This window comes from Pholcus phalangioides, unplaced genomic scaffold (assembly GCF_987345545.1).
Source record: "Pholcus phalangioides strain wild (caught in Gottingen) unplaced genomic scaffold, Ppha-v1.0 ptg000015l_1, whole genome shotgun sequence".
In the NCBI taxonomy this organism is placed as follows: Eukaryota; Metazoa; Arthropoda; class Arachnida; order Araneae; family Pholcidae; genus Pholcus; species Pholcus phalangioides.
The window spans coordinates 73,172,270-73,185,571 of record NW_028301608.1 but is presented as its reverse complement, the minus strand read 5'-3'; the positions used below and the strand labels follow the sequence as shown (position 1 = coordinate 73,185,571).

The window sequence follows — 13,302 nt, the reverse complement described above, 5'->3', positions numbered from 1 at the left end:
GATCCTTAACGTGATTCTTACGAACCAATTCTTAGGTATGGATGATTGGTTGTTAAGAATCAGAAGGTGGTACAGCCCCTGACCTAGGCAGTTGCGAAAGGTGCGGTCGCACCTGGCCGCAAAATTTAGGGGGCCGCAATTTTCGTAAAAGATATCCTTTTCTTCTGAAATGGGAAACATAATTTTCTTCCCCTCCTGAAACTTACATTTCGTGGGAGAAGAAACAGATTCCAGTTTCAAACCCTGATAACATCAAAAAGTACTCGTGGCTATTACAATTAGTGAAGGAATTCCAAAGAGCATATGCAAAGACATGGTTTTTCAGTTTGACCGACATCCCCCTTGGGTGCGGAAGTAGCAGCGGATATATTAGGCTGCCGGCACACTACGGTTCGGCTGGTGCGGTTGATCTTATCAGCAACCGTGGAATTTCGCGTGAAACACACACTGCTGTTAGCAACCGGGGTTTTTTATTTTTTAATGTCACGTGACATCTCGGGATTGGCTAAATTATTTTCGCCAAGCTGAAGTTGGCTCCAGCTAGCATGCAAATTCGTGCTCATAAGCTGCATTGCAGTAAAACCCCCTCTTAACGGATACTCCCTCTTTTACGGACAAATAATAATTTACAGTTGTATAATATATAAAAGTATGAATTTCAAACGTCTTTTTAACGGTCACCCATTTTACATGGATTTAATTTTTTTGTCCTGTCCGTGTTCACAAGAAGGAGGGGTTTTACTGTATATACTAATAAAAATATTCATGTAATGAAATTTAATTTTCTGTAACAATATTTGCCGTTTGAAATTAATTCAAATTAATTAATTTCCTATCTGAATTTTTTTTTCCTGACCATCAAAAGAAATATATATTTTTTTTAAATAGGAGAAAATAATTTTTTCCTTGACTTTTTTTTGGTCATATGGGGTTTCCCAAAATTACAATTATTATGCTTAATTTCCATTAATTAGAAATTTAGTTAATTGGAAATTCACTTTAATTACAAAGAAAAACGTGCGAAATTCATGGCCAATTTTTAAACTTCAAAAATATGTTATTTAAATAGTTTTTTAATATGTGTTATTTAAATTAATTATGATGATTCCAGTCATCATATATGAAAAAGTTTGTGCGATTTGGTCACGAATCGTAAAAGCATAAAAAATGGGTCAACTTGTAGGCTGTCTTTCTTCAACTCTGAATTAATTTCAAACGGCAAATATTGTTACAGAAAATTAAATTTCATTACATGAATATTTTTATTAGTATATACAGTAAAACCCTTCCTTTTTGTGAACACGAACAGGACAAAAAAATTAAATCCATGTAAAATGGGTGACCGTTAAAAAGAGGTTTGAAATTCATACTTTTATATATTATACAACTGTAAATTATTATTTGCCCGTAAAAGAGGGAGTATCCGTTAAGAGGAGGTTTTATTGCAATGCAGCTTATGAGCACGAATCTGCATGCTAACTGGAGCCAACTTCAGCTTGGCGAAAATAATTTAGCCAATCCCGAGATGTCACGTGACATTAAAAAATAAAAAACCCCGGTTGCTAACAGCAGTGTGTGTTTCACGCGAAATTCCACGGTTGCTGATAAGATCAACCGCACCAGCCGAACCGTAGTGTGCCGGCAGCCTTATACGTATTGAATTGATCTTTTCAGTGAATTTATACTGAATGAAAATTTTTGCAAATAAAATTGGCCTCCAGTCCACTGTCCTAGAATTTATTGCGAATTATATTTTCTATTCAGGACCGTCTCAACATCATGGTCCCCTCAGGCAAACTGATGCTACGGTAGCCGGAAATAAACAGCCTACATATTTCCTACTTATTTTAAAAATTTATTGTACTATACAAATTATCTTAACGTGGAGTCACTTATGGACATTAGACCCCGGGCATGACTCCCTCGCATGAGTGGGACTGACAGAGCTGCATCCCAGGGCCTGATATGGTTTTCATCATTTTTTGTTTTTCCCACTAAATTTAATATAGAGGAGGGGTCTGTGAAAAATCTAGCCGGGGGCCTGCGAGAAACCCCATCCTAGGAAACCTGCTGCAAAATGTGGGCGGTGAGGCCCGGTTGGGTCCATGCCCTAAGACGGCCCTGGTTTCGTTGGATTCTGTAAGTTTATAGTCAATATAAAAGCATTATTTCTTCACACCTTAATTTTTCTTCTCTCAGCTCTCTGCATTCCTCCAAACCACCTGTCGCGACCCCTTTCTAAATTTATTCTATCTCCGTGATTCCTAAATTTCTAAACAAATATAACAAATATTGGGTTTTGAACACCCCTCCCCAACCACTATTTACTGCTCCCGACATTTCCTATTATTTTACGCGTATGATGATGTCGTACTGACTTATATTCTTCACTGTTGTAATCGCAACAAAATGTATAATGCATAACATGATTCTATTCCGAACACATTATTCGACCTCACTTGGTAATGCATAATTTCTCAAATTATAATATTTTGTTTCGAAATTCATGGGTGCATTTTTTTCAAGTGAGCCAGATTAGTTCGCAAGTAGGGGCTTGTTCCTCCATGTATTTCATTTCATTTTTATGTAGTTTTTATTTATGAATTATGTGAAAAAGGTTTGCCGATTGCCCACAACTTCTGTAAATAAATGTATAGAAAAAAAAAGGCTATGGAGTGTGTGTGCGCGTTGTGTTTTCGTTTGTGTTCACATTTTTCTAATGATTGACCAATTTTTCATGTACCAAAACAAGCATAGTATGATAATAAGCATAGTATGCTTATTATCTCGGTTTTAACAATGACTTTTCGCACATTTTATGTCAGTTACATGGTTTTCAATACGGTTTTCACATGGTCGTCGCGTTATTGATTTTAAAATTATTATTATTATATATTATAAAAATGATAGCATGATATATTAGGAATTATAAAGGCGTGGTTCATTAAAAACTTTGGCTATTTTAACTTTCCAGGATGTCTGTACTCGTTAACAGGGCCGGCCGTCTTAAAAGCTTCATGGGACCCTGGGCCAAGTGGTTTTTCTGAGGCCCAACATAATTAAGGGGTGCTGGGCAAACCCTCTCGTCAATGAAGAAATCGGCCCAGACCAAAAGAAGTTTCAGACACGAATTATACGTATTCATCAAATGGGCTTCAAAACTGGGAGATTGGAAGTATGAAAAGATTGGGGAAAAAAAGGTGTCAAAAACCATAAATCTGTCTGCCATCATGACCCCCCCCCCCCATCCTGTAGCAAGCCCCTTGACCGGGACTTTTCAAGGCCCCTCTATAGTTAATTTGTAGTGTTAGAAAGTAAAAAACTAAGAATCAGGGCCGTAACCAGGATTTCTGCCGTCCGGGGAAAACATCATTTTCGCTGCCCCACAACGATTTATAATGATAAAATTCGACATCTTGCAATGGTGTTCTTTGTACCCCCACCTAAAACTACTGCCCCCTAAATTCTGCCGCCCGGGACCGTCACCCTCCACCTTGCCACCCCCTCTAGTTACGGTCCTGGTAAGAATAACTGCGAACTCAGCCCTCCCCCGGTGGGAGAGTATCGCTCTGATTTTAAATATTTGTTAAACTGATGTGTGACTGCTCATGAGCGGAATACTAACTTTTCGCTCATATTGCAGGCTCCTTTCGGCTACAAATGAACCGTGACAAGCCAAGAGTCGCAGAAATGAAAGTGAACCGTTTCCCGTTGAAACGCTTCTTGTAATTGGTCAGAAATGACCCGTGAATCGCTTCTTTTTTCGCCGGTGTTGCCTGCTCTTATTGGCTACAAATGAACCGTGGCGAGCCGCAGAAATTCAAGTGAGCCGTGTCCTTTTAAAAGGCCTCCGGGAGCCGCTTCACGCCATCTATCGAGAGGGTGTGCAAACAAGAGTTCGATGTAAAACACCAGACAAATAGTTACAAGATTAATTTACGAAGCGCTGACGATCATGACGCTGTTTTGACTTTCTGTCGAAAAAACAGTCGAAATTCTGAATTTCATGCAGGAAAAGCAGAGCACAGCCGACTTTGTGCTAAAAGGCCTAAACGCTGCCACTGAAGTGACGGATATCAAAAGAGAACTTGAAAGTCAGGGATTCACAATCTTAAATATATTCCAACTTTCATCTCAGCGACGAAGCCGTGAAACAGCCAAACTCGCAATTTGGAAAATCACAATCCCAAAGGACGAAAAAACCAGAAAATTTTCTGAACTTCGTCGGCTAAGACACGTCATCGTAACTGTGTTGCCCTGCAAAAAAAAGGCCCAGCCTCACTGAGCCCAAAAGGTGCATCAAGTGTCAACGATGGACGCATTCAGTGAAAGAATGCAATTTCCCCCAGCGATGTATTAAGTGCGTAAAATCCCACCCAGACGAGCCGTGTGGAAATGTGACTGGAAAAGATCTGCCGGTGTGTGTGAATTGCGGCAAAAATCACCCGGCCTCTTTCAGGAACTGTGTCGCCTTCAAGGAAGCGGTTAAAAAATTAAGAGCCGATGCCAAAAATTCGGTTCCAAGGCGCAAGAAACAAGTGCCCAAGGATTTAGTTCCAAATCTCATCATTTACAAATCGACAAAAAATTACGGCAACACTACGTTTCTCCCTCGTGCGGTTTGGGAAAAATTTAAGAACTCGCGTACCCCGAGCACCAGTGACAAAAAAGCAGAGTCAAAAAGAAATATCTCGTCGATAAAGACTGTAGAACGCGTCGACATCGAGGAAAACCGTGATGGAAATCGCCCGAAAACAGCGGCGAAAAATATTAAGTCCAACTCTATGGACCTCAGCGTTCCGCTATCTACCGACTTGGTGGAACACTTCGAAAAAGAAGCGGTGTCTACTCAACCAGAAAATTTAAAGTCCAACTCTACGGACCTTAGCGCAAAGCCTACCGACTTGCAGCAAAACTTTGACAAAAATCGAGAGCAACGACCCGGAAAATTTTCAAAGTCCCACCCTAGGGACTTGCGAACGTCTACGGACTTCTGCGAAAACTTGGCAAATTCCCCGATGCCAACAGCTTCGAGCAACCCGTTGCCCGTGAACGCTTCCAAGCAAAACGCCGAGACACCCACGGCTTCTTCCGCAAACAGCAGCGCGGATGCATCGGACACGGACTCGTTACATAGTAACAACTCGACTTTTGAGATGTTCGAATTTGCTAAAACTTGCTTCGAGGACATCATGAAAATTAATTCTCGAAAAGATAGGAGAGCCATCATTGATAAATTCCTAGTCGAAGCGGCGAATATCTTGGTTAAAGATTAACATCACGAGCTCTCATAATTATTTTATTTCAGGAATTTTCTCAACTTTTCTTATTTTCTTTTCACCCATCTTTTTTCTATGAAAAATCGAAAAAACCCCTTCAAAAAAACTTGAAAATTTGTGAGAAAAAAAAAACTGTAATTTTTGTATTTTTTTACTTCTACTATTTTCCGAACTTTGAAAAATAACATATTAATTCTATCTCTGAAATGTCTCTTCTTGTTACTAATCTATATCAATTACAGGTAAAGCCAACCAGGGATCGAGATCGTGCGAGCCAATCCCGTGCGAGCAAAGGCGAAGATTACCTTGTCGCTTCCGAGCTTTCTTCACAGCGAAGCATAATCGTAATAGAACTAACACAAGAAGGTGGCTGCCGATTTTACCTGCAAAAATGTGTTTAAATTTAAAATTAAATTTGAACTGAACCAGAGACCATTTAAATCCCAAATTTGACAAACTTTCTAAATGCACATGCACTTTTAACATACACATACTCTCTTGTCTTTCCCTTCATACGTGGCCTCAGTGGCCACAGTTTGTAAGCCCGCAGATGGCCCGAAAGAGCCAGGCCCGGGAAAAAAAATTTCATTCTGGTCTGGTCTGGTCTGGCTTCACTTGCCACTGTTCTGCAGAACTTAACAACTAGTCTCTTCCCAAGTCCCCACCCTCCCTTCTAAGAAGGCGTTGGCCACGCTTTCTTTTTTCCCCCTTTTGCAAGGTTTTTTTTGCAAAAGGCTTTTACAACCCCCCACCCTTTCGCTCGGTTCTTTATTTATTATTATTATTTGCTCCTTTACCTCGGATTGAATGCATCTCTTGAAGGGGAAGGAATCTCATTCTCGTTTTTATTATTGTTATTTGGTCTACTCACCTGTGCAGTCTTACAACGCATAGGCGAGGATGAGAGGTGCAGAAGGGGCCTCCTGAAAATAAGATGTGCAAATTTCCAAGATTCGGAGTACTTTGAATTGATAGGCAGTAATTTTTAGCCAGATAGAGAAGAGCCGCAACTAAAGTGGGGGGGGGGGGTACGCGGTTCTGGGGCTCGGGCGCTGGACTAGTGGGGGAGGCGAATGCACCTTTTAACTGCTCCTTCTACATTATACGGGGCACAGAAATGCAAGTTTGTTCCGGCTCAAAAAGTATCTAGGTGCGTATCCCTGGATTGGGGGGGGGGGGGATGCTCTCATTACGGCTCTGCTCTTCATCTCGGATTTGTTGCCCCTCCTAGAGATGACAGAAATCGTTTTCCCTGATTTTTCTTTTCTTGACCAGTATAAATTTTTTTTAGCTCTTCAACGTCGGATTTGGCTTCCAGCAAAAATCATTTTCCCCAATTGTTTTTTGGTCAATAAATCTTTTCTGCCCTATCGTGACAAATTTGCCCCAACCCCCTCCTACAGTGGACAGAAATCATGTCCCCTAATTTTTTTTTGACTTTTCACTTCAGATTTGATGCCTTTCCTACGAGCAGACAAATCATTTACCCTAATTTTTTTTGGTCAATAATATTTGTTTTTGCCCTTTCATCATGGATTTAGCACCCCACCTAGAGCGGACAGAAACCATTTCTCTAATTTTTTTTGGTACATAAGATTTTTTTTTTGCTTTTTAATCTCTCTAAGAGCGATATCCCATGTGGACGTACGGTGGCTGAACAGTCGCCCCTGCATTCATAATTTTCAACAGCAATGTAATTTGTTGTTTCAGTTGTGATTTTTCAATTAAAATTTCGTATGTAATTTCAGTCGTTATTATAGTGAATAAAAGAAGGGAGGGGGATGATTGTCCACCTCTTCCTTTGCGACTATACCAGTGATTCCCAACGTGGGCGATGGAATGTTCCAGGGGGCGGTAGAAGCTAACGGGTATAACATAGGATCCTATGGGTTAGATTGCGTTAGGGGGGGGGATGGGAGAACAAAATTTCTGAAGAAGGGGCCATTGGGACAAAAAAAGGTTGGGAAAAATGGCCTATACCAATACATTTTTTTTGTGAACTGGAGGGGGGGACTTGTTATCACTCAAGTTTATCAACGTAACCCCTTGGGAACCCAACCGTGACCTTCGAAAGTAACAAGGCCCCCTCAATCGAAAATGACGTCAGCACTCGTGGGGCATCGCGTCGCTGGACAGGGAAAAATTCTCTCTTTAGCTGTTGGATTTTTTTTTAAGGTTGTGTTTTTGACGGAATATTAACCTCGATGTGTGTGGCTCACTTCCATAAAAACATAGTGAATATTTCTTCAAATACGGATGAAATTTGTGATAGCATATTTCCAATTTAAACCTTGCATCAACACAGGAATTTAATTAAGTTTAATGGGCATTTTAATTAGTTACAATGGCTTTGAGGATGAAACGTACAGTTTGCCTTTATTTTACCGTGTTATCTTTCAATCGATAAAATCTTGCTTAGCAACCAGCAAAATCTCAAAAAATGTGCCAACACGGGATCCACTGTTTCTGGATGAAAAGTATTGTATTTGCGTATACGTTAAAATAAATTGGTATAATGAGTTTTCTTTTTCCGACTATATATTTGCCAAGTATATTCAGATATACACCAAACAGCGGTTCTCAACCGGTGCGGGCTCCGCGACCACTCGACGATAATAAAATAAATCAGTAAATTTGATAAACTAACAAAAAAAAGAGGCCTAAAAAGGTACCGCCAATAAATAATATACTAAACAGGGCTCCGCCATAGAAAGTATACACTGAAAAGCGAGTCAGAAAAGGTTGAGAATCGCTGCTATAGAGGATTGAGAAGTGTATAAATGCGAACATTAAAACAATAGTCAGAATATTATATCAGTTTTTGAAAAAACAATATGCATTTTAAAGCTCTCTAAATTATGTTTGAGTAAGTAAACTAAAACACATCAATGATCAGATATAACAAACTTTTTATTTCAAGATAATAAAAGCAAATGTTTGGCACATCTGAAATTTCAAATTTAGAAATTTATTTACTGTTACACACACACAAATAAAATATTATATATACAATATGCACAAAAACCACATTAATTACAAGCAAAAAATACAAGTATTTATAACCGATTACGTAACAGCACCAATGATTAAAGAATCCATCTAGAGCATCTTATTGCGAAATTAAAGTATTTAATTTTCGCTTCTGACTTTTTCTTTCGACTGAAGAATCGTTTCTTTGCTTACAGAAGTTGTTCAAAAATATGTTTGTAGATGACCACAAAATTTTACTTAAAATTTCTGCTGCATTGTGTCCAAAAGAACAAAACTCATCAAACACAAACAGATTTTCATCAGTTATGTATTTCTTTGAAACCTTGAATAGAAGGTTTCGATGGTTTTTGTTTTTCAATAATTCATTTTCTTTATTGCTAAGTAATTTATCAATAATCAGATAACTATATAACACCACATTCACTACTGCAGATGATGGAAAAAGAAGTTTACCACGATCGAATTTCATAATTAAACTGTGAATTTCTTCAAAATCAAATTCTTTATCGACTGTTAATATAGTTTTACAGCTATCGCATTTACTGTTTTTCAAAACTGAGAATACACAGTACCCAGCTATGTATGCCAAAACAGGTAAATATTCATGTGCTTGTTCAATTTCATTTTCTCTTACTTCATCTACTTCAAAATTGGTTATTTCAGATCTTTCATCAATTGAATTTATATCTCCAAAATTATCATTTAAAATTATGTCATTCACAGGGATTGTATATTTTTTTGAAATGATGCCTAGTTTCATATTTGCTCGAATTCTCAGCTTGTTTTCAGATTCAAACAATTGACGAATAGTTATATGATAATGACTGCCTGCCATTTGTCGATATAAGCTGAATCTGAGCTCGAGATTGTCAGTCTGAAATTTTCCTGGAAGGATGTAATCCATATTGAGCTCATTTTTACAATATGATGTTATTTCAATTATAGCATATGTGGTTACTTTTAGTGCAGTGTGTGTTTCTTTTGTTAACATGCCTGTAGTGCATTTCATCTTTTCCCATTCCTCCAACCAATTCAAAAAGTTATGCAAAAATATCAACTTTTCATCATCAGCTGAATAAGTTAATGGGGTTTTGAGCTGATCATTTAATCGAATTCCAATGTATTTGGATTTGACATTCATTATTTTCCACCAATTTAAATGAATATTTATATAGTTTGCAGTGTCTTTGAAGTGTGGAATTTCTTTCTTTTCACCAATTTCTAAAAGGGCATTAATGATACTTTCATTGAAAATTTTTAGGACTAAATTTACATTTTGGCGTTCAAGACATGATGGGAAAAGAGCTTTTAACGTTAAGTTATAGCCGTATTTGATCAAGCCGTTCATTTCACACTCATACAATTTTCTGAGAGAATTAAAGGATGCAGTGTGAAAATTTTGAGCGTCTGTCATGCCATCAAAGGATGGAAAATACATACATTTTTGATGGTTCTTTTGGTTTATCCAATTATTTCTTATACTTTTTAGAAGATGAACAGGATCAATTAAAAAAAATAATGGTCTTCCATGATCAACAGGGTGTGGGTAAATGCATTGAAAATTTGGTGGATTAACAAACTGAGACATAGATTTTCTGTTAATGGCATTATTGTCTGTTATAACACAAAACACATGAAATCCAATATTTTCTAAGTTAACAATTAGCTTTTTAATGAAATTATGTAATTTATCAAAAGTTATTGTTTTCACGGGGAGCACATGAGCAACATCTTTATAGGAAGAAGTAACACTGGCTATCATAAACACTTGAGCACTGGATGCTAGTTTTGATGAATCATGAGACATGCCAACAATACTTCCTCCTTTATAGTCCAAATATGATTTTAAATGAATTTCATCTATCATTAGGATTATGTTTAGATCAGGTGGTTTTAAATGTGGTACTTTTTGTTTTAGATAGTTAAGAAAGTCAGAATCATTTTGTTCACTATGAGGACTCAAGCTGGAGTCTGAGCATAACCTTTGAATAGTTGATGTATGGGGAAAAATTAGTTTGTTTGATTGTCTAATGAATTTATATGTATGAGGTGACAGGGTGTGAATCAAGGTACTGAATATTATCATTTCTGGGGAATAAATTGGTTTTTTAGACGATTTCAAAACTATCTGATCATAAAAAAAATTTAAGAACTCATCTTTAGAATTTTCTTTGAGAAAATATTCCAATAAATTTTTCAAAAGAAGAATGATATTATCACTGCCAGTATCAGATTTTGAAATGCTACACACAGCAATTAAGGCTATCAAAATTTCACTCAATGTTTGGCAGCTACTAATTTTCACCGGTAAATTTATATTTGCAATTTTTGGTACAGGCACATTTCTAATATATGCAGAAACATTTAACTCATTGTCAATTACAACTGATGAGCTAATCTGAGGAGCAGGTGATTGCTCAATCAGTAAAAACATAACACTATTTTCTTTAACTATTGTGCTCCACTCTTTACTATCAATAACACTTAATTTTGATTTCAAATCATCTAAAGTATTCAAAAATTGTTCTTTCTCAAACCTTTCTTTTTCTTTTCTGCTGTCTTCTATAGCTTTATTGAAATTTTGAAACTCTCTTCTTTTTTTCTTTTCTTCTGGTGCTTCTCTACTGCGACTGTAGGAAGACATATAGCTCGGACAATCAGGAAAAATTGTGGGAATCGCTCCTGCTCTTGGTCGTGACACTTGAAGCTTCACTGTGATTTCCTTTCCTGATTTAGGATCATATTCCGTCACTTCACTGATTATATCGTCTTCTTTGAAATGTTTCTCACATACCTATACGTTTAAAATGAAAATATATTGTAGAGTTATCATTAAATCAACAATAATTATCAACTAACATTGGCATACGCAAAGGGGGCCGAGATTATAGCGTTATTTTGTAAGAAAAAATTTAAACCCCCCCCCCCCCACCCCGAGAAAATTCTGCGTACGCCTACGTCAACTAATATAATCGTATCATTAAGTAAATGCATACAAAATTGTAATTATTATATTTCACTATTGCCAGTGTTAAGTAGGCCTATGTAAATTTTTTTACACTATAAATTTACTATATACCGGTCCCAGAAGATCCTCCCTTACTGCTAGGACATCACATCAGAATATAGAGATAGAATATAAAATACGTAATCAATTTAAAAGAAAAAAAACATGCGCGTAATAATTTTTTTTCACGTGAAGAAAAAAATACATAGCTCACCTTGCTGTTTTTTGTTGGAGTAAAGTCTTTCCTCTTTATAGCATTCAACCACTTGCCTTTTAGTTGCTCTTCTTTCGGAAAACCGAACACCTTTACTTTGGGGCCGTTTTTGTAGTTTCCCCTACAATTTACTACTGAACAAGTTTGTGGCATATTTCACAACATATATAACAACTATTAATTTGATGTTTAAACTGGAAATTCATGGAAAAAAATGTTCCTCAACATGCTTTGTGTCGTAGAACTAGAAGGAAAATGTACAGAGTAATGGAGTTTCCTTAACATTATGGCAGAAGAACCTGTTTCTACTAGGGGCAAAGCTTCTTAATACAGCTTTGACTAGGGGTCTTTCCGATCCGGTTAGCCCCAAGGTTGGTGACGTCAGAGGTATGTTGATGGGGATTGAGTTGGCCTTGTCACTCACGTAGGTCACGACCCAACCCGCACTCTCGAAGTATTTTTTCCTAATGTGTCGTAGTCTACACCTACCTAGGTATAAAGGTGCTGTATAAAGGCTGTATTCCGTACGAGAACCTTTCGCGACTCCTTACAAAATGACTTTGGTGCGAGGGAAAAAAAACGGTGATTGTTTATTTTTATGTGAGATGTCTCGAAAATCTACATCAAAAGCTGTCCGGCGTATTAAAAAAGGCGACCATAGGCAGAGATAGACTTGGAAGTCTGGGGGGAGGGGCACGATGATGATGACGTCAATTCACATACACATTTATACATTAGATCAGTTGACTCTAACTTTGACGCTGGGGGAGGGCAATGCCCCCCCCACGCCTCCCGTATCTCCGCCCATGAAGACGACACAGAAGATGAATACAAATCGTTTATCGATTGTTACGTAAATGATAACATGGATGTTCATGCAAATACAGTAATATGGAGATTTTTTCCTCACCATCTTCAGGGCCGTCTTAAGAGCAACATGGGCCACGGGCCAAATGACTTTTCTGAGGCGCTTTTCTTCCTGTGACCCCCGGGCCGTGCCCGGGTGGGCCCATGCCTTAAGACGGCACTGACCATCTTACGTGTCTGGTTTAGTGCACGAAACCATCTTCTATAAGGGGCCATTCAAGTATTACGTAAGCAGATTTTCAGCCATTTTTGACCCCCCACCATTCAGCCACCGTCAGCAAAAGTCGCAAAACACTGACCCCCCATATCTTCAAAAAGGGTGGTTGATGGCGTAAGCAGCCTTCAAACCCCCCCCCCCTTGTCATCAAAAGTCAGCAAATCCGAAACCCCTCCTCCCCTCGATGCTGACGTTATACTTGAATGACCCCTAAAGCCCCTTTCACACGGAGCGGATGCGGGTCCGGAAGAAGTTTTAACAATTGGAATATATTGCGCCTTTCAGACGAGCCGAAAAATCAACGCACCTAGGAAATGTTCATGCGGGTCCGGACCATAGACTAAAGATATAATAGACAGCGCGCGCTATTCATAAAACTTGTCGAACGTGAAGAAAAGATGAACAGTATTTTCGTGGAAAGAACAGGTTCTGCGCTATTACATTTGGCTCGTTTTCGCAGAACCTAGTGATTTCGTGTTAATGCTAAGATGTTGTTGTAACGAAATTTGACTCGATCGAGTTGATGAAAACTTTCCTTCATTTGTTCAATGAATTTCATTCATTCTTTTGTAAAATATTTAGGGAATGAGAGATTCAAAAAAAAAAAAATCAGTTCTATATAATATAAACAAATATTGCAAAAACGAAATTTTTTTATTTTCCAAAAGGGATAATTCCTAATAATTTAAGACTTTTAAGTTTTTAATTCCTATTATATATATAACCT

At 37.9% G+C, this 13,302-nt stretch overlaps 1 protein-coding gene and 1 long non-coding RNA gene across 3 annotated transcripts in view; both read right to left on the bottom strand.

Annotated features, from left to right (window-relative positions):
- Hpd (4-hydroxyphenylpyruvate dioxygenase) overlaps window positions 1-13,302 on the bottom strand; it is a 489,423-nt gene that overhangs the window by 379,768 nt on the left and 96,353 nt on the right. The gene's annotated exons all lie outside the window — the stretch shown is intronic.
- On the bottom strand, window positions 8,169-11,951 carry LOC149076661 (uncharacterized). Its single transcript, XR_016194085.1, has 2 exons — window positions 11,492-11,951; window positions 8,169-11,064 (listed from the first exon to the last, which is right to left on the bottom strand). It is a non-coding gene; the product is annotated as an uncharacterized LOC149076661 (long non-coding RNA).